Source organism: Pinus tabuliformis, chromosome Q (genome assembly GCF_031772625.1).
Source record: "Pinus tabuliformis cultivar Carrire ecotype Pingquan chromosome Q, CPIR1, whole genome shotgun sequence".
NCBI classification, from domain to species: domain Eukaryota; kingdom Viridiplantae; phylum Streptophyta; class Pinopsida; order Pinales; family Pinaceae; genus Pinus; species Pinus tabuliformis.
Window position 1 is genome coordinate 356,265,202 of NC_142296.1, and position 22,743 is coordinate 356,287,944.

General features: G+C 37.0%; 1 pseudogene; it reads left to right on the forward strand.

Annotated features, from left to right (window-relative positions):
• The first annotated feature begins 712 nt into the window (after window positions 1-712).
• Window positions 713-21,432, forward strand: LOC149219644 (magnesium-chelatase subunit ChlH, chloroplastic-like; annotated as a pseudogene).
• Window positions 21,433-22,743: the final 1,311 nt, after the last annotated feature.

Consider the following 22,743-nt stretch of genomic DNA (forward strand, 5'->3'; position numbering starts at 1 on the left):
AGGTAATTCGTGAATACTGGGTAGTGGTACTTGTCATGACATTGACCCTTACATTTTAAGCACCATACCTCTTCGGCCGCTTTCAAGCGAGCTGTCTTGTCCCGTTTTAGACTCTGCATTTCAAGACAGAGGGTTTTCAGCTGCACGTGGATCTGCTGAACTCTCAAGTTAGGATCCTGTATCGGGGTCTCATGCAGCCTCATCGCGATCTCCAAGGCCTCTACCTAAGTCGTTAACCTCTGTTTTGACAGCGCGTTCCTTAAATGTGGCGTTAGCAATGCTACAAACCATTCGCTATGCTATCCATTTGTCAAAGTCATATTAGCTTCGTGAATTGTGCACTTTAGTCTTTGATCCAACTCCCAAGGAGTTTCACGTGGTAGCATTGTGATCTCTTTGAATCCAACGATCGACTGCACCTCTGACTTCAACCCGCCAAATTCTTTGTTCAACACAACTTGGATGTCTGCGATCCTCGCATTTCAAATTGCATTAGAATTCTTAATATACCAGGTCAGCGCATGATCGTGCAGGGTGCTGACCAGTGTGGCTTTCCTTATATTATCATTTGTCACTCCTTGCACTTATCATACAGCTCTTATAACGAACCAAAACTAGTCTGGGTCTTCATTTCCTACTCCCTTGAACACAAGAAACTTGATCGCACTTCCCATATTGACTTGCGGTGGTGGCAAAGGTGGCACGAGCGAAGATGGAAGTGAAGGAAGTGAAGTTGGTGGTGGTGTGGGTGGCGGTGGTATGCCCAAAATTCTCTGCCTTATCAAATTGATCGCACTTCACAGGGAGACCTTCACGAGATGTTCCTCATCTCCTCATGGAGGTGAAATCAAAGGGCTATTTTCTGGTCCCTTACTTCCTTTGTTTCTGTAGGTTTTTCCATTTTGTGTGGCTCTGGAAATCAAGTTAATTGCATAACCCTCTTTTCAAACAATAAAATTTTAATCCAAGTATTTAGATGCTTTACATACTTACCTCACGGTCCTTTGAGAAAGCATCGCTCTGCCTCGCTATAGCTGACTGAAGTATCTAACGTGAACACAATAATGAATCCTCCTATAATATGATCGAGCAAGTGATCAACAACGCACGCGATCTTATCCTTTGATGCTTCCAATATGCGCACCAACTATGGGGTCCACACAATAGGATTGTCGAGCTTCCACCTTCCTTGGCTATCTGCTAGCTTCATGATCCACTCGTACAGCAGAGTAGGGAAAGATGTGAAGAAAATTTCGTGGATCTCTGTGTATAGGTAGCAGTCTAACCACCCTTCGTTTGATAGTCGTAGTTTCCTATTCTCCTGCACTGCAAACTCATGAATTCTCCTGTCCAACTAATCTTCAATTTCTTACTTAGTTGGATTCCAATGATGTGACATCAGACATCTCTATGCAGATTCTGGTCCCGGCAACAGAACCATTTGTTGGTTTGATGGGGCCTGACCTAGGTTTCAAGTTATTTAGCCAAACAAATCCCTTTACTACTAGCCCTTTTGGCAACAACCCGCAGAGCGTGGACTGAGGTCTCACCCGAAGTAGTATGGGTGGATGCTGGAACCATGTTTCGGCACCCTTGAGATGTCTGAAGGGTCGATTTAGTCCAACTATGAATGCCTTCGTGCAGGTCACTTCGCACGCTTTCCTCACCCACGAGGCCTTTGTGCTTTGTTATACTCAACTTCGTGCAGCCCTAACTAGGGGTTGAGGAGCTTTTGTGCTACTAACGCAGCGATGTGCGCTATTTCCCCAAGTTACACCACAAATCTTACTTATATTCTTATAACAGTAATTTATCTTTGCGTAAACATATACTTTATCTTATATTCACTTATTCAACACATTCATATAAGTTCGCGTAGCAAATAAATAGTAAACCTGCAATTCATACCCAATATACTTCAATGCGTAAAACAGGAAAACAATACACAGAAATAATGTAACACTTCTATTTATTAAATCTTCAATCGGTTAAAGACCCAACTTGCCCTGCACTCTCAGCTGCAGACTACTAGGCCTCTACACACTGAGCTGCATAGCCTTCTCCTACTCTACTACCCAAAGACTTGACTTTACACTTAGACTCAATGCTTCGTCATTTCTTCTATTATTCTTCTATTTTGAGGAGGCTTTTATTTTGCATATGAAACTTGGAAGCTTCGAACCACCATGTATACACGCCTTCACCAAGGCGAACCAACATATATATCTGAAAATACTAACTTACAGCTTCGTTGCTATTCCATATTTCATACATACCCAAATCATGGCATTTAAAGAACAAAACTTGTGTAAGCAATCAGATCAAGCCCAACCAATATCATATCATTCAATGAAAAGTCATTTGAGGTCTCATGATCCTGATCGAGCATTGAATTCAAGGTGCGCATAATATTTCAGATTATTTCATAATTATAGCCCTTGCAACATAAAATGTACTTTAGATAGAAGTATTCGTGAGAAACCCTTTTACTTGCACACTTGGCTCTTTGATCTTCTCCTCCTTATATAGTTTTTGTCCTTTCTCAATACCTCAGACCAAAACAACATTTAGAACCTATGGTATTCTTGAACGGGATCAAATAGTTGTTACTACTCTCAACGTTGTGGGCTAATACCATGGTATTGACCCTTGGTATTCTTTAATCTTCAATTTCCTTGATTTTCCAACCCATACGCACTTTTTCTCTTGTCAAAGTGCATGCATACGTATACGCTCCTTTTGTTCTATGGACCTGCGTGTATACGCTTCTTTGACAAGGTGAACCCGTGTATACATCTTAAACTATCTTAAAACATCCTTTTCCTTCAACTTCTTGATTCTGATCAGTAGACCATTGTTCCAACTTCCTGTTCTTCTATTCCAATTCCTCATTACCTCTGAATTGACCAGCTACAATGTGAGTTTCCCTTTATCAAATATAAACAAGCCTATGAGTGAGATGCCATTAAGGACAACACCTGTATCATAATACCAACACAATATTCAATAAATCCCCTCTCTTAATGAAAAGAACAATTCCAGGCTGTTCGATCTATGTTATAAATCCATTAACCTTCCACATATTTTCTCTGTTTCTAAGTACGATTGATGGAATTTAGGACATGATTATGAATTTGTTTTGATGAGAATCATTACCTAATTTGTATAATTGTGCCTAAGTCTCATTATAATTTTTCTCTTATGGCTTATAAATTCTTTGGAATTTGGCTAGATTAGTTTTAGCTTGAAGGAACCATGAATCTCAAAGATTATGTACATTTTTGTAGGAGTTCAATTAGCTTGAACTTATTGACAACTACCAACATAAAGCATATTTACATACCAAGAACAAGGATCCCACCTAGAATATAACTCACACTTAACTTTACTCTTTAAATTTGAACTTGGCTTAAACTTCTATCACATATTGTTATCGATATGCCAAAATGAATGTTGATTTTCGACCTTGTTTTTCAATTGGAGAAAACTTGGATTTCTAAAAGAAATGTTTGATTGAGGGTTAGTTTGAAACTACAGATATAGGTTTTGTTATATCCAGCACTCAAGTGATATATATTTGGTATGTCTATTGAGTAAATATTTGGTTTGATTCGAAGGAGAAACAACCATATAACCAAAACCATGATCGGGGTAGATCTCTTCTTCTAAATGCTATTGTCAATGACCACAAAAAAGAATGGAGATTCAGTTCACCTCTATCACAACCTATAGATCGATATGTTTTTAACACGACCTGACTCTTCTATCAAATACTACAAGTTACAGTGTGGTTTGTCTCCACATATTGGACACCACAAGTCTATAATCATAATAAGGATTTTTATTTATGTATCAGTTCACAACTTTCCAAGATCAACATACTCTCTTTTTTCCATGCAAGATCATCATCCATTCATGGATAACTCCTTTTTGATGTGTTATAGGTTTGGAGCATGATTTTTTTCACAAATAAATAGACTCCCATATTGATGCTAATGAATAGATTTCGAAATAATTCCAAATCACTCTACTCCACTAAAATCAATCAGACCAAATGTCGATTGATTAAACCAATTCACTCATTATTTATGTCAATTGGACATGAATTCAAATCATCTCATGCATATACACACTTGCAAAAGAAAAAAAAGACCTCAATAAGAAGACGTCATTTCTATTTTTGAACAACTTAGTCATGAAATATCCGAGTTCATTTTGGTGTTGATGGGATAGAATAGAGAATTATAATTACAAATGATTTTTGTATATCCTTTTGGCGGCTTTCGAGATGTATAAGATAGAATGTGTTGAATCCTTTATAGCATGAGTTATGAAAATTGTCTAGGGCCATTTTCCTTGGGCTAATATGACTTTTGAACTATATTTTCATTGGGACTTTAGGGTGAACAAATTATACATACTACATTTTTCCTTTATAAGAACTATGGAAAGTAACTATTTCGTGTAGGTTTATGGGTAAAATTTTTATGCAAAGAAGATTTATTGTGGATTAATATGAATTTATAGCTACTTGTATGTTAAAAAATATATTGCAAATGTTTTTAAGAGTAAATATGAGGTACACAAAATCCTGAGGTATTATATCAATCCTCAAAAAACTAATAGTTCAAGACTTAAGTGAGAAATCAATTATTAGAGTAATAGAATCTCCAAACTTAATTCTCGTATTTCCCATTTCATATCAAAAATCTCAATAGTTTTTATTTGGGTTCAAATTCATATTAGGTAACCTCTGCAATTGTTGGAAATAGTTTATACACACAAGCGACACAATCCGTGAGATGAATTATTTCAAAAAGAAAACATAGTCTACCGAATGTGAAAATAGTCTATGTTGTTCTTTATGCTTAATACAAGGCTTCTGTAAGTGCAACAATCTAGAACCTTAACCAGAAAGGAGAAGATGTTGTATTTGAGAGAGTTGGGTACCTTCTAGAGGAGCTAACGGACCAAAATACCTACAACGTGTTTTGTAAAGATCTCATTCTACATAGAAGATTTTGGACATTAGGACCTAAGGGACTTTAGGGTGCTCGATTACTACAAAGTACATTTGTCCTTCATAAGGAATGTAAAAAGTAATTGTTTCATGCTAGTTTGTGGGTACAAATTTTATGCAATAGTAGAATTGGAATCTTAACCAGAAAAGAAAAGATGTTGTATTTGAGAGAGTTGGGTACCTTCTAGAGGATCCAAGGGACCAAAATACCTACAACATGTTCTGTAAAGATCTCATTCTATATATAACATTTGGGACTTTAGGAACTAAGGGATTTTAGGGTGCTGGAATACTACAAACTGTATTTGTCCTTTATAAGAACTGTAAAAAGTAATTGTTTCATGCCGGTTTGTGGGTACAAATTTTATGTGAAAGTATAATTATTGTAAAGTAATATGAGTTTATAATTACTTGTAAGTTAGAAAATAGATTGCAAAATTTGTTTACAGTAAATAGGAGGAATAGAATTTCCTGAGGCATTATACCCATTCTACAAAAACAAATAATTCAAGACTTAAGTAAGCAATCAACTCTTATACTAACACAATCTCAAAACTAAATTCACATATTTCCCATCTCATATCATAATTCTCAATAGTTGTCATTTGAGTTGAAATGAGTATTAGGTGACCTATGTAATTGTTGTAAATGGTTTACACACAAAATGGATGCCATATTTGAGATGAATTAGTCTAGAAACAAATTGAAGTCTACCGAGTGTGAAAATATTCTATGTGGTTCTTGAAGGTCAATAGTAGGAGTTTGTAAGTGCAATTTTCTGGAATCACAACCAAAAAAGAAAATATGTTGTATCTGAGATAGTTGGGTACCTTTTAGAGGAGATAATAGACCAAAATACATACAACATGTTATGAAAGGATCTCTTTGATGCGAATATATTCATCGACTCTCTGATATTTGTCAAGGAAGTTTCTCAAAAGGTAATGGTTGTAGTCGACACAGAAAGAGAAGGACGGGATGTTGGTTTGGTTTTCCCTTCAATTCAAGACATAATGGGACTAATGAAATAGGTTATTTTAGCATGTCTTAGTTTTGAGAATCCGAAAGCCCTTTCTTGAAAAGGTTTAAAGGAAAAAACAAGTCATGGGGATTTGAGGAAAGCATGCTTAAGCTTATTAGGACCCTAAGCAAAGTCTTGAATTATTTTCCAAGCAACAAGGCTCGGGATGCTAGAACCTATATCATGAGTTTGAAATCTTGGTAAGGTGGATCGATAAAGAATATTGAAAATTTCTTTAAGATGATTGTTTGGTTGTATGTGCATGCTCTTAATAAAATGCAATGGGAGTTTTTTGATCCAGTGATGTATTTGGACGCAGGAATATCACACCATCTGTTTGCTTGCATGTATGATTATTTTAAAGAGTATTTGAATTGGTATGACACTAAAAATGATGCAAATTAGAGACTCAAAAACCGAAATTCATGAGTCATTGGTATCTCCTTGAAAGGAATGAACATTATTATTGGTGACAATGATTATTATGTGGTTGTCGTGATGCAACTGAAAGCCAGAGGTGAAAAGGTTGTAACAATATTTTTAGGTGGATTAGATTTTTCCATCCCTACGGACCGTTTCTTGTATGATACAATAACAAATAAATCTCTTGTAGATGTTGTGGTTTCCTAAACTACATTTGCACTTGTGGGTAGACCTGCTAGAAAGAATCATCCTCGTGATTTACAAGATTTGTCCAAGATTGATGTTGTCTACATTTTGGCCTTGCCACTAGTGTTCTAGAGTAAAGAGGAATGGGTTATCAACACTTTTGGATTGCATCTAATTCATGTTTTATGGTAGGTTTCTCCTCCTGAGCTTGATGGTGGTTTGGAGACGATTGTTTTCACATGGTGTGAGTTAAGAATGGGTAGGCTTCATTGTTTTTTGGAACATTGTTTTAGAAAGTTCATCAATAAGATAATAAGATAATATGTTGAATATATAATCTATCTAATATTTTTAACCTTGTGAAACTCATATTATCATTGCTTTGATGTACCATACACATATGTAGGATCAAATAGTTTATTTAGTCATTGCAAGGTTCTTTTGAAGTGGATGTAAAAATTTGTTTCTAAATTCTTTATATTAATGTGTAGGCAAGTCCCATGCACTTCATAAGTGTTTTGAACAACTTGGTACAAGGGATATCAAGTGAGCCTAGTAATTTAAATAAAAAGGGTGATCATGTCAAAATTCCATTTCAATTTTTGTTTTCATGTTACAACTTGATTGAGATAATTTAAGTTAGTTATAATGATAGTATTCATTGGTGAAATATATTATTACTTGCATGTATATAGGAGGACAAGAAAATAACAATATCTATATTTAGCTTAGCACCTGACAAAGAAAATGTCAATGTTTCAACCTACCTCAATGTATTCTCTTCAATTTTCAATGTATTACAGGAACTAAAGAAATATGGATATAATATAAAAGGTTTTCTAGATACTTCTGAAGCACTGATTGAAGACAAGTTGCATGACAAAGAAACTAAGTACATCAGCCCAAATGTTAATATTTATTACAAAATGAATGTGGGAGAGTACCAATAGCTCACACCTTATGCTGAGGCTTGGGAAGAAAATCGGTTCACGCCTCTATGCAGCCTTAATTATTATGGGGAGAACCTACTTGTATGTCGAAAGTGGTTTGGAAATGTTTTCATTGGGGTGCAAAAAACGTTCAGATATGAAGGAAATCTAATGAGGCTTATTTTCCCAAAATCAGAAAGTCCACACCATGGATTTTCTACCATAAATCCTTTCTTCTCCACTTGTTGTTACCTTTTCTATGGTGCAGGGAATGGGTTTCTTACCTTGATTCACTGTCTTGCATTGATTTTGGGTGCTAATATACTATGATTTTGTCTTTTCCTGAAGATAATATTCATGTTCTAAACAAGTTCTTGTCCAAGTGTTTCTATACCAACCTTTCAGTTCAATGTGTTCATAAACCTTGAGCTCTAATTTCTTCTCACTATAACTATTTTTTGTAATTTACGATTATAAAGTCTACCCCAATCGTTCATCTATTTTTATTTAGAACCCAAATGGTTGCTTTGAATACATTAAACCTTACTACACAGAAGAGTCTTCATGCTCTATTACCAATTTATGTAGCCAAGTTCACCTAATGCTACTTAAAGTTCACTTGATTCTTGACTATTACAATATTATTATTTTCTAGTATTAGTTAGATCATGTTATAGGGAAAAGTGTCTATATAGAACTGCTCTATCCCAATAAGGTGTGACAGCTGCCTTAGAAACAAACAGAGAAAAGATACTTTTGTATTTCCTTTATAAATTATAGATAGAGAGGAATAGAAAGAACCAACCTCTGTCTTGCGCTAATCCTTTGATCTGCTCCCTCTCTTCTTTGATAGTCTCCAGCTACCTACTCCATAGCACGCCCAGCTTCACAAAGTACCTGCAAGATCACAGAAACATAGCACTATACAAAGACATGGATCTATATTCATAAACAACTTAGGATCAGATTTAAATTGACCATACAAGTGTAACAAGCATCAATGATACAAAAGCATGGAGGAAAACTCAAATAGCTTTTATTGATAAACAAGAAAAGATCCAGGAGGAGTTACAACCAGTGGTTTCGACCCAGCATCAACCTCCCAGCAAAGAAGCCCCTCTTCACCTCAAACAAATCATAGATCAGCCAACAATCTGATGTTTGTCTCTAGAAACTAACAGCAATTCCTTACAATATGCAAAATTCCAGCCTCTGGATCTCTGGGATGAGGGATCCATATATAGATATCTGTAAGGGGGATGAGTCAGCTTGTGATTTGATTAGTGTCTTCTCTCTATCAGTTCTTTCTTCCACTTGGAGACTGAGGGCCTCTTACTCATCCTTGGTCGAATTCAGTGAGGCAAGTGTCACAGGAGAAGATTCTGGAAGCTTCCATTGCCTCTCCACCTCGCGGAATGACACCGCCATTTGTCATTTCTCACCCATCGCACCCCACAGAAGGGATTTTTGAAATGTAACGCACCCTCACAGTGCATTTGGGTGAGATGAAATGCACCTAGCCAGTGGAGCAGCTGCAATGATCCTGCTTTGACCAATTCTGAGCAGTTTCTGGTGGAGAACTTATGGGAGAAGCTGTAATCTATTGACCTTGTTCCTTTAGGGGTTAGAACAACACTTTTAGGGACTTAGGAGCCCCTGGTTTATGGACATTTCATGCTTGGCGTTGTAGGGCACAAAAATGTCTATAACAGTTGCCCCCTAAAGTATGAGGCCGTTAACCTTTTGGTGTCGGGTGAAATGCTTTATTATGAGGATCCGAAGTTCTTTCAATGCTGGGAGGAGACCTGTAATAAGATACAATACAATACATTATCTTCATAATATTTTCATGATCTAGCTGAGGCGGGCATTCCCATGCTCAGCTTTATAAATTCATTTTCATGTACATAGGACAGATAACCGTCTGAGTGTAGACTGATGATTCTGATAGACCCATCATCCTTTTGAGTGGATGATTATCTGTGCTGCAATGCTGTACATTTAATGTCTTTATTTCCCTGAATATATATCGCAGCCCGGATGGATGGAACTAGATCCGGGGTCTTCAATCTCGTCTGATCTTCACTCGAAGTACAAGTCGATCCATGTGAGAAATGTTCTGAAGTCGAACATGGAAAGACATCGCTTGATTACCAGTCAATGATGTAAAATGTTAACAAGCGCAAGAGGAATCACCGATAATGATAATGACCCTCAAGGTACTGTAGTACAATTCACGTGGTGTGAATAAAGGAATTGGCATCGAACACCACACAAAATCTTTCGGTTGAAGGCCATTGATGTATACCTATCGCCGGAAGTGAGAAACTTGCCATTGAGGCATGCAAGCTTCAAAGTACTGAATGGGGTGTTCCTAGATCAACTTCTTGGATAATGAGCTGATGTCGAGAAGAAGTGATCCATCACAGCAGGGCCTTAATGAATCCCACATTAATGACACGGAACGGAGCAAATGATTTTGATGGAGGTGAAAACGATCTGGTGATATAAGGTTCAGGGTGGCGGTCATGAAAGAATGGAGTATAATGTATGGTAGTGGGTGAGACACGGGTGACTTCTTTGGATGACTTCTCTTGAACATATCGGCGACACTGATGTGATGGATTGGTAGCATTAACCCCAAATGTGGATGGTATGGCGTGACCATGGCAATGTGACCGGTGAATGAAACAACCCAACCCGACTCGGACACGGAGCGGAAGTGTCATGTTCAAGAGCGACTTGCTATCAACAAAGTTTCTTTGAGTTTTCTTCCCAATTTTTCCCCAGTCATTGCTGACCAGTACCTCTTTATTTTTGTCAAGCTTGAGGAGGATAACATATGCTTGTTCTATAATTTTCCCTTCGGGCAAACCCATCGCTATGTTTTAACGAGCCTAGCGATAGTGAAACTCGTTCTCGTCTAAAGACAAGTTTGTCGCTATTAATATTTTTAATGAGTTTAACAACAAAGATAACTCGGTCCTTTTCAATTTTAGAGAGTCTGAAAAGGAATGTAAAGGTAACTCCAAAATTCCTTTTTTGTCATCTAATCCCTTAAGTCCGAAAAAGTATAAAACAATACAGAAGGGATGAATTTTCGATAGTTTTAACGAGCCGAACAAAACAAGCACTCGATCTTTTTGTGTAATAATCCCTCGGGTCCAAAAAGATTAAAATCTAGACGAGGGATAGCACTTCCTGTCCCTTTAATGAGTTGGAGAGGCCAATGGCTCGGCAATCTTTTCATATTTTACGAGTCAGTTGAAAAGAGCTTAAAGGAGACTCGTCTTTTGAGGAACGAGTGATAAAACGGGTAGCAGCTGATTCCAGGTAAGGTTTGGAATTTTCCAATCACGGCAGTGTCACAAGGATGGCTAGTGAAATCACTCTTCGCAGCTGTTCCTCAAAATGGGTAAACAATCAAATGGTGGTGAATGATCGGCCAATGAAAAAGTGGAGGTGATGGTGCAAACATGACCAAGGCTTTAATGGTTGAAGTACTACATTCACGATGGTTATTTACCGAGGAATAGTTCATTTTTTAACGAGCTTAAATGCGGGTGGAAACATTTGATCATGTCTTATGTTTATTTTTTTAACGAGCTTGAACTATGTGCTAAAACTGCTCGATTAATCCAGTCATGTGATAAGAATGTCTCATATAAAAACGGCAAATTTTAGAGATTTTCCCCACATCCTTTCTTTATGCAAGTTAGGAAATGACCAATCCTACGAGTTTAAAGGGTTAGAGGTCCTATAAATTTAAAAAATAAATAGTCGCTCTTCGCTTGCACTCCAAAAGGTTTGCATGCCCCCAGGTATAAAATAGAGTTTCAATGTTACCTCTACTTCTTTCCGATAAAACATTTTCTTTAGCGAGAGAGGCCTACCTCTTACAGGTTACCAAAGATAGTTCTATTTACGGCGTAAACAAAACACTTCTCTGGCGATATCTACCGAAATAAACAAAGGTGAGCAGCGATGCCTGCCGACTCACATAACTTTGACAAGAGAATCTTGTTCTAGAATAACCCCCTCTTCCAATCACGGACGGGGGTATACACTAGTCATATTCTCCCGTGGAAACCTACCCTATACCCAAAGTTTTTCTGCCGAAGCAGACCAGGGTGCATGCCCCCTGGGTTTCAGTCATGTCCCCCCAAATCACTCGCACTCATCGGGTGGACGTACTGGAGATTGAGACATTTCTTGCGTGAAAAGACCATTTAGGGATGGTATATGACTATTTGCTATGCGTGATCTGGGAAACGAAAGCTGGTCCACAAGCTTGACCACTCTTCCTTCATGCGGAAAACACATCACTCTAAAGAGTGATGAGAGAATGGCTCTCATACAATAGATATAGTCTCGTCCAATGAGTAGATTGTAATCTTGGGGTCCTTGAACTACCATCACGTTCATGTGAACGATTTTCCCTCTGAATGTTATGGGCACACTGGGAAGGATCCCTAATGGTCGACTGGTTCCTTTATCAAAGCCTGTCAGATTTCTCATCTCAGGCAAAAACGATGGCGAACCAAGCGCTTTCCAAGCAGTCGAGGAAAGGATACTCACAGAAGCCCCCTCATCTATGATGGTACAAGCCATAACCATTCTATATATTTGAACAATAATTCGGAATGGTACACTAGCTGGTAAACGGGGTCTGCCTAGTTGATTCCAGTCGAAGGAAACAACTAGGTTGCTTGGAGGTGGGACCGAATAGACGGCCGGGTATGACTCTGACGAACTTCCTTCCTGCGGTAAAGGAACAAGTAAATTGCCCCCATGTTCGTTGGAGTCTGTGCTTATGAAGAGAATTTGGACGGTGTCATCCTTATTCTCTTCAGTGACTGTATCATTTGAAGATGGAACCTCTGAAGGCAAAACTGGGTCAACTGCCATCTCGACCTTTTGACTTTCATCTGGTATGGATTCAAATGGTTTATCTTCAATGACAGATGGTTCAGCCGACCACCTGAGCCAGCCAGCCGGATTTTCAACTGGTGACAGACTCGGCAAGAGTTTTTTTTATCCAGGAGGAAGTCGTAACGGTGAAACCGAATGATCATCCAAAACTCTTTTAGCTTCATCTAAGAAGGGACAACGGTGGACGTCATGATAGCCTTCGCACAGTTTACAAGGAAATCTATATTTTTCTTTTTGTCCTGGGGCTTCACTGTCACTAGTTGACGGTGTGTTTTCAACATGATCACCAGAGGTTGACGACACCGGGCTGTGCATACGAGGAGACCAGTCCTTTAAGATCCAAGGGATGCAAGGACAATCTCTGTGAAAGTGGTCTCCTTTGCAAATGACACATGGCGATTTAGGTCTGGTCGGTGCAGTGTGTGGATTTTTGTTAGAAGACACTCGTTTGCCCCCATTCGCTTTTGGCTCCTTCTTCTTCTTCTCTTTCTTCTTCCTTTCCTTCTTCTCCTTAGGAACTTGACTTTTGGCTTTACCAGCCCCATCAAGCGAAGAGGAAGGAGGAGAGGAAGAATTAGAGGAAGTAGAAGGTTGGTGGGTAACTCTGGACTCGTCTAATTGTTGATGCGATTTTTCAGGAATAGTGGTGTTCTGAACGACAGAGGTTGAGAAGAGCCATACAGGAAAACCAATTGTCAGTCCTGGAAGCGACAATGTGGCCATATGGGGCACACCAACATCTCCCCAAGAGGAGAAGGGACTAGGATTTCCTCCAAGGGGAATTCCTTGGTTGGTGGACTCCATTTTCTCAACTCAAGATCAATGCACGAAAGGGTAATGAATATTCCGTTTAAAATAAATTTTAGACGCTTTGACACAACTTGTTTTTTCAGTTTTTAAGAGTCGAGAAAAAACAAAAGATGACTTTAGTCTCCTTCGATTTTTAATGAGCCTGAAGTGACAAGTGCTCAGATGGACCTTTTCCATTAAGGAGTTTGAAAAGGAATGAAAGGGACTGCTCTGGAAGTCTAGGTAGAGGGAGTACCAAACCAATCGCAAAACTGCAGAATACTTTTTACGGTACGACAGTCAATCTTCCCGAATGCTGTGTTCAGTGCATTGTGATCGATAGGGTGGCAGACACGGCTTCCTATGGATAAAGCATTTAAGCCTATAGGGGTCTCCCAAAATATACTCGACGGTACGTGGGAGCACAAGTCCATACTGGCACTTATCATTTCAAAGTGGAGGAATCACCCAACCATCAGTGAGAACAACAGTTACCAGGCTTTACGACGTCGGAATACGTCTCTAGCCTAGACCTCTAAATGTTGTGTGTTAAGTTCCAAAGCGTTGTTAGATTCATTGAATTTATTTTAAGTTGATCTTGTTTATGAAGTTTGCCTTTCGGGTTCACCACGAGATGTAGATGTAATTCCTAAAATGCAATCTAAAGATGATAAACATACTTTTTATCTCTTCTGTGCAATGAAAATCCTAGCTACTAGGGAAAAGAAAGACAGAATCTTTTCACAAAGAGCAAAGAGCACACTCTAAATGCACTTTCCTAAATCAAGCCAAACAGACTGTCTATATGCAAATGCACATGCATGTATTTGTTTTTCGACTTTCTTAGTATATAGATGCTAAAAATAAAGTTGATGTACAAATCTAAATTTCTTTTCAAGCGACAAACATAAAGAAGCTTCTTTTCGAAATAAAAAATAGAGATGATTACAACACCTTATGATTTTGAAATGAATACTTCTTTTTGACACTAGAAAATTACAAATTCAGACCAAAAGTAATAGTAACAGGATAATCGACCATCAACAGCAATCAAACTTTCTCCTATGATCGAAATCAACACTTGCAACAAATTCGAATCAAAGGACGACAGTACGACTATGCTACTTTTGCAAAGGAAAACTGTAAACGACTCAACAAACACACAAAAACATCTACAGTTCTTTTGTACAAAGGAGGCGGAATAACAACAAGGAAAAGGAGTTTCAAGAAGACATATACTAATCACAGGAAACAAAATTCAGGGATAGTACTGGAAATAATGAAGCACAGAAACCACAGCTGCACAGAGCTAGTCTGATCAGTGCACCTGTAAGACAGAGAATCTGAAATGTAGTGCAGGTTGTCCCTTCAGGAAGTGTGCTGAAATTCAGAAACTCTGAACAGTACCTGCGCTGGGCCAGAAACGAGACTCTGTTCGGGTTTCGGGTCACAGTTTGCAGTTCAGTCCTTGGTTTTTGGCTGAGTAAAAAGCAATTAGTAATGCAACAATCAGGGGTAGATCTAAGGAGGATCTAAGAGCTATCACAAGGGCAATCAGATAGTTTGTGAATCTGTTGTTTAAATCATAAACAGATCCAGTGAATGGATTGAAGCAGCAATTATCTACTTTGCATTTGTTATGGCAAATGCAGTTCGAATGCTACTTGTAAGTTTATGAAACAAACAACAAAGAATGATAAACAAACAAACTAATTAGCTCCCCAGTGGAGTCGCCATTTTGTTACAGGGAAAAGTGTCTATATAGAACTACTCTATCGCACTAAGGTGTGACAGCTGCCTTAGAAACAAACATAGAAAAGATACTTTTGTATTTCCTTTATAAATTATAGATAGAGAGGAATAGAAAGAACGAACCTCTGTCTTGCGCTAATCCTTTGATCCGATCCCTCTCTTCTTTGATAGTCTCCAGCTACCTGCTCCCTAGCACGCCCAGCTTCACAAAGTACCTGCAAGATCATAGAAGCATAGCATTATACAAAGACATGGATCTATATTCATGAACAACTGAGGATCAAATTTAAATTGACCATACAAGTGTAACAAGCATCAAAGATACAAAAGCGTGGAGGAAAACTCAAATAGCTTTTATTGATAAACAAGAAAAGATCCAGGAGGAGTTACAACCAGTGGTTCCGACCCAGCATCAACCTCCCAGCAAAGAAGCCCCTCTTCACCTCAAACAAAGCATAGATCACCCAACAATCTGATGTTTGTCTCTAGAAACCAACATCAATTCCTTACAATATGCAAAATTCCAGCATCTGGATCTCTGGGATGAGGGATCCATATATAGATATATGTAAGGGGGATGAGTCAGCTTGTGATTTGATTAGTGTCTTCTCTCTGTCAGTTCTTGCTTCCACTTGGAGACTGAGGGCCTCTTACTCATCCTTGGTCGAATTCAGTGAGGCAAGTGTCACAGGAGAAGATTCTAGAAGCCTCCATTTCCTCTCCACCTCACGGAATGACACTGCCATTTGTCATTTCTCGCCCATCGCACCCCACAGAAGGGAGTTTTGAAATGCAACGCACCCTCACAGTGCATTTGGGTGAGATGCAACGCAACTAGCTAGTGGAGCAGCTGCAATGATCCTGTTTTGACCAATTCTGAGCAGTTTCTGATGGAGAACTTCTGAGAGAAGCTGTAATCTATTGACCTTGTTCCTTTAGGGGTTAGAACAACACTTCTAGGGACTTAGGAGCCCTTGGTTTATGGACATTTCATGCTTGGCATTGTAGGGCACAAAAATGTCTATAACAGATCATAGGCTAGCTATCCTCCTATTAACCATCATCATATCTATTTATTTCCACTGCATTATTGACCTATTATCAAAATAGTTGAGATGTTATCAAATTGTGTGCTACATGATTTAATAAAGCCCCTCTCTTGATGCAAAGACCAATGTCAGGACTTTAGATCTGTGTTATAAAGCCATTAACCTTACACATATTTTATTTGTATCTAAGTACCATTGATGGAATTTAGGTTGTGATTATGAGTTTATTTCGATGAGAATCATTGCATAGTTTGATTGTGCCTAAGTCTGCTTATAATTTTTTATCATGGCTTATAACTTCTTTAGAATTTGTCTAGCTCAATTTTAGATTGGAGGAACCATCAATTGCAAAGATTATATACATTTTTGTAGGAGTTCAATTAGCTTGAACTTAATGGAAACTACCAGCACAATGGTATTTACATACAGAGAACAAGGATCCCACCTGGAATACAACTCACTCTTAACTTTATTCTTTAAATTTGAATCTTGCTTAAACTTCCACCTCATGCAAGCATGGATGCACAAAAATGAATGTTTATTTTCAACCTTGTTTCTCAATTGGAGAAGACCCAACAGTCTAAAAGAAATGTTAGAATGAGGGTTAAGTTGAACCTACAGACATATGCTATGTTATACCCCCCACCCAAGAGATATATTTTTTATTTATCTATTGATTAAATATTTGGTTTGATTTCAAGGAGGGACATACATATAACCACAACCATGATCAGGTTAGATCTCTTCTTCTAAATGCTATTCTCAATGACCACAAGAAATAATGGAGATTCATTGCACCACTGTCACAACCAACAAATCCATAAATTTTTAGCACAATTTGACTCTTCTATCAAATACTACAAGCTGCAGTGTGATTTGTCTCCATGCATTGGATACTACAAATCTATAATCATAATAAGGATTTATATTTATGTATCAGTTCACAACTTTCCAAGATTAGCAGAATCTCATTTTACGATGTAAGATAATCATCCATGAATGGATAACTCCTTTTTTATGTGTTATAGGATTGAAACATTATTGTTTTCTTCAATAAATAGACTCCCATATTGATGCTAATGAATAGATGTCAAAATAACAAAGATAGGTATTCTAGATCACTCTAATTCACTAAACTCCATTAGACCAAATATCGATTGCTTAAACCAACTCATTCATTTATGTCAATTGGATATTTATTCAAATAATCTTATGGATACACACACTTGAAAAACAAGAGAAGAACTGAATAAGAAGACCTCATTTCTATTTTCGAACAACTCAATCATGAAATTTCCTAGTTCATTTTGGTTATAGATAGAGAATTATAATTGCAAATTCTTTTGTATTTATTTTTTGTGGATTTAAGGTTGTAGAGGATAAAATGTGTTCCATCCTCTAGCTTGAGTTATGAAAATTTTCTAGGGCGATTTTCCTTGGGCTAATCTAACTTCTCAACTATATTTTGATTGGGACTTTAGAGTGGTCAAATTCTATAGACTGTGTTTGTCCTTTATAGGAACCATAAAAGGTAATTGTTTCATGTAGGTTTCTGCATACAAATTTTCTGCAAAGTAGAAGTATTGTTTACTAATATGAGTTTATAGTTTCTTATAAGTTATAAAATGGACTGAAAATATTTTTTAGAGCAAATAGGAGGTATAAAAATGCCTCAGGAATTATATCAATCCTTGAAAAACTAATAATTGAAGACTCAAGTAAGCAATGAACTCTTAGACTAACAAAATATCCACACAAAATTCTCATATTTCCCATCTGATATTGGAATTCTCAATAGTTTTCATTTGGGTTTTAATTTATATCAGGTGACCTCTACAATTATTGGAAATGGCTTACGCACAAGGGACACTAGAGGTGAGACGAAATGGTCCAGAAAGAAATCAGAGTCTACCTAATATGAAAATACTCTATGTGGTTCTTGACGTTTAATAATAGGCTTATTTAAATGAAATAGTTTGGAATATTAAGTTGAAAATAAAAGGTGTTGTATTTGAAATAGTTGGGTACCTTCTAGAGTAGCTAAGGGAGAAAAATACCTACAACGTGTTCTGTAAAGATCTCATTCTACATACTTGATTTGGGAGTTTAGGAGCTAAGGGAATTTAGGCTGATCAAATTCTACGGACTGCATTTGTCCTTTATAAGAAATGTAAAAAGTAATTTTTTCATGCATGTTTGTGGGTACAAATTTTCTGCAAAGTAGAATTATTGAGGACTAATATGAGTTTATAGTTTCTTATAAGTTAGAAAATAGATTGCAATCTTTTTTATAATAAATAGGAGGTATAAAAATGCTTGAGGGATTATGTTAATCCTAGAAAGAGTAATATCTCAAGAATTAAGTAAGCAATTAGCTCTTAGACTAACATAATATCCAAACTCAATTCTCATATTTCCCATATCATATCAGAATTCTCAATAGTTTTCATTTGGTTTGAAATTCATATTAGGGGAACTCTCTAATTATTGGAAATGGTTTATAGACACAAGGGATGCCAGAGGTGAAATGAATTAGTCTAGAAATAAATCAAATTCTTCTTAGTTTGAAAATAGGCTATGTGGTTCTATAAGGTCAATTCCAGGCTTCTGTAAGTGCATAGTCTGGAATCGTAAACAAAAAATGAAATATTTTGTATTTGAGATAGTTGGGTACTTTATAGAGGAGACAAGGGACCAAAATGGCTCCAAAATGTTATTCAATTATCTCTCTAATGCAAATATATTCATCGGATCTATGATATTTTTTGAGGAAATTTCTCAAAATGTAAAGGCTATAGTGGAAATAGAAAGAGAAGGACTGGATGTTTTCATCGCTTTCCCATAAATGCCAAAGTTAATGAGACTAAATAAACTAGATTATTTTAGTATGTCTTATTTGAGCCAATCCAAAAGCCCTTTCTTTCAAATGTTTAAAAGAAATAAGAAGTCATCGGGCTTTGAGGAAAGCATGCTTCAGCTTATTAGGACCTTACCCAAAGTCTATTATTTTCCAAGTAACAAGGCTCAGGATGTTAGATCATATATCATGAGTTTGTAGATTTACTTGGGTGGAACCCTAGATAATATTGCAAACTTATTTAAGATGATTGTTGGGTTGTATGTGCTCGCTCTGAATAAAACACAATTGGAGTTTGTTAATCCAGTCATCTGTTTGGACAAAGGAATATTTTGGCTCGTTGCATGTATGATGATGTTAAAGAGTATTTGAATTGATATGACAATAGAAAGGATGAAAATGGGAGACTCAAAAACCTAAATGCAACGGTGATTGGTATCGCCTTCCAAAGAAGCCACATGCTTATTGGTGATTATGGTTATTATGTGGTTGTTGTGATGGAATTTGGAGCTAGAGGTGCAAAGGTTGTGCCAATATTTTCAGGTGGATTAGCTTTTTCCACCCCTTTGGAGTGTTTCTTGTATGATCCAATAACAAAGAAATATATTGTATATGTTGTGGTTTTCTTGACTGCATTTGTACTTATGGGTGGACCTAGTAGACATGACCATCCTCACTCTTTACTATCTTTATCCAAGCTTGGTGTTCCCTACATTTTGGCCTTGCCAATAGTGTTCCAGACTAGAGAGGAATGGATTATAAACACTTTGGGATTGCATCTAAATCAAGTTTCATGGCAGGTTTTGCTTCCTGAGCTTGATGGTTGTTTGGAGCCGATTGTTTTCTCGGGCTCCTATTTAAGAGTAGGTAGGTTTCATTGCTATTTTGAACATTGTTTAAGCAAGTTCATCAATTAGATAATATGTTAACAATATAATATGTTTGAAATTGTTAACCTTGTTGTGAAACACATATTACCATTACATCAATGTTAGAATACGAAAACTGGGTTCATGGTACCATACACATGTAGGATCAAAGTTTCTCTTGAGCCATTGTAGGGTTCTTTGGATGTGGCTATAATTTTCTTTTCCTAGCGTCTTTATATTGATGTGTAGGCAAGTTTCATGCACTTCATAAGTGTTTTGAACAAATTTGTACAAGGGATATGAAGTGGGCTAAGGTAAAGTAAGTAATTGATGCAATATATTATTACTTGCATGTTTGCAGGAGGACAATAAAATAGCCATATCTATATTTAGCTTCCCTCCTGACAAAGGAAATGTTGGCACTGCAGCCTACGTCAATGTATTTTATTCAATTCTAATATTACCATTACATCAATGTTATAATACCAAAACTAGGTTCATGGTACCATACATATGTAGGATCAAAGTTTCTCTTGAGCCATTGTAGGGTTCTTTTGAAGTTGCTCAAATTTATTTTTTCTAGCGTTTTTATGTGTAGACAACTCCCATGCACTTCATAAGTGTTTTGAACAACTTTGTACACGGGATATGAAGTGGGCTAAGGCAAAGTAAATAATAAAGGTGATCATGTCAGAATTCCATTTCAATTTGTTTTGAATGTTATAGCGTGATTGAGATAATTGAAGTTAGGTATAACAAAAATATTAACTGATGCAATATATTATTACTTGCATGTTTACAGGAGCACAATAAAATAGCCATATCTATATTTAGCTTCCCTATTGACAAAGGAAATTTTGGCACTACAGAGTACGTCAATATATTTTCTTCAATTCTCATTATATTATAGTTACTAAAGAAAAATTGATATAATTTAGAAGATTTTCCAGATACTTCTAAAGCACTGATTGAAGTGACAATTCATGGCAAAGAATCTAAGTTCATCAACCCAGATCTTAATATTGCTTATAAAATGAATGTGAGAGAGTAACGACAACTAACACCTTGTGCTAAGGCTTTCGAATAAAACTGGGGCACGCCTGTAGGGAACCTTAATTTTGATGGGGGGAACTCGCTTGTTTATGGGGAACAACTTGGAAAGGTTTTCATTGGAGTGCAACCAACTTTCATATATGAAAGCATTCCAATGATGCTTATTTTTGCAAAATTAGCTAGTCCACACCATGGATTGGCTTGTTATTACTCATTTTTGGATAAAATATTTAAGGTTGATGATGTGTTGCATTTTGGAACTCATGGATCCTTAGAGTTTATGCCTAGAAAGAAAGTGGGTATGAGTGATGTTTGTTACCTAGACAAATTTGTTACCTATATGGATCTGAAGAAAGTTATTTTCCATTTTTCTTGTGCACTATATTAGGAGATCAAAGGACTTTGGTGGTGGGGTCTTTTTACTTGCATCTATAGTCATGAGTGATATTATCCACAAATATCAAACTTGTTATTATTTTCTAGATGTTGATTGCCTACTTAATTCCTTTTTGGATTCCATCGTCATTAGTGTCCTCCCTTCCACAAATTTAGTAGCTTATATACCACAATTCTTGGATGCTTTGTACCTTAATAACCTTGGTCTTCGAGCTATTAATGATCATGGTTCTCTAAGATGTTTTGTGAAATTTTTACATCAAAAACCTACTTACTAGGTATTGTAGATAACACTCCCGGGTCTTATCATCTACCATGAATGAGATGATGTGACATTATGCTTCTCTAAGTGTCCCTAGGGTGGATGTATTGCTTGAAATATTAAATATTGTTACAAAACATAGATCTGGTGATGGTGTGTTTCCTACTGCAAAAATATGCTGTCTCTTCTATGACTGTTCCCATGGAGCCTGATTTAAAACATAAATTAGTCAATTCAATGGATGGAGATGAATCATCGAGGGAAACATCTAAGTTGGGGTGTTGATACTTCCAAAATATGCTATCTCTTCTATGACTGTTCCCATGGAGACCGATTTAAAACATAAATTAGTCAATTCAATGGATGGAGATGAATCATCGAGGGAAACATCTAAGTTGGGGTGTTGATACTTCCACTAAAACTATGTCTTCAAACATAGACTCCTTTTTCTAGATTGTATAAGAAATGCTACATGACTCTTAGATAATATTCTCCATAACACACATACGTGTGGGGAATTTTTTTGATAAAAGTGTGTAGAGGTCACGGTGCAATTGTTTGTTCTACCCATATTACCATTATGATTTACAGGTGGCCAGGATATTGTTGTTTAATTTAATAATTTTTCACGCCAGCACTCATCTGCTCTCGCAAGGGTTGTTTGTACTACTCCGAGAGAACACATAAGACCTAAAATTGAATTCATGGATTTGTTGGATGGAACAACGCTGGAATATATTGAGGTAGCACAACGCATGATAATTTTGAGATGCCTCTCAATTCTAGATGGTTTTTTTCCTTTTCGTCCCAACCACTGAAAAGCACAACAACAATGATGCCTAAAATTGTTTATCGTGATGCATATCGTGGAGGATGTAAGGAAGGTGTCAAATGAAATAGTTTGGCAGGTATATCTTGTTAGTGATTCAAAAGTAGATGCAAAGAAATAGGTCGAAGAAGGACATGCAACTCTAAATTTGGCACCAAATGCAGTAGTTACAGACGGTAGTAGTGAAACTAACGTAGTTTCAGTTGTTCGGTAAATGAACCTAATGTCTGTGAGGAATCGACATGCTTGTCATTCGTCCATTTAACTTGAATAAATTTATGTTATCAAAAAAATAATTCATTGCCATAGTCCATGTGACCACTGTATCAAATGGATTTCACGAATGTGTGTTGGTTGACTTGGTCAACATGCAGAT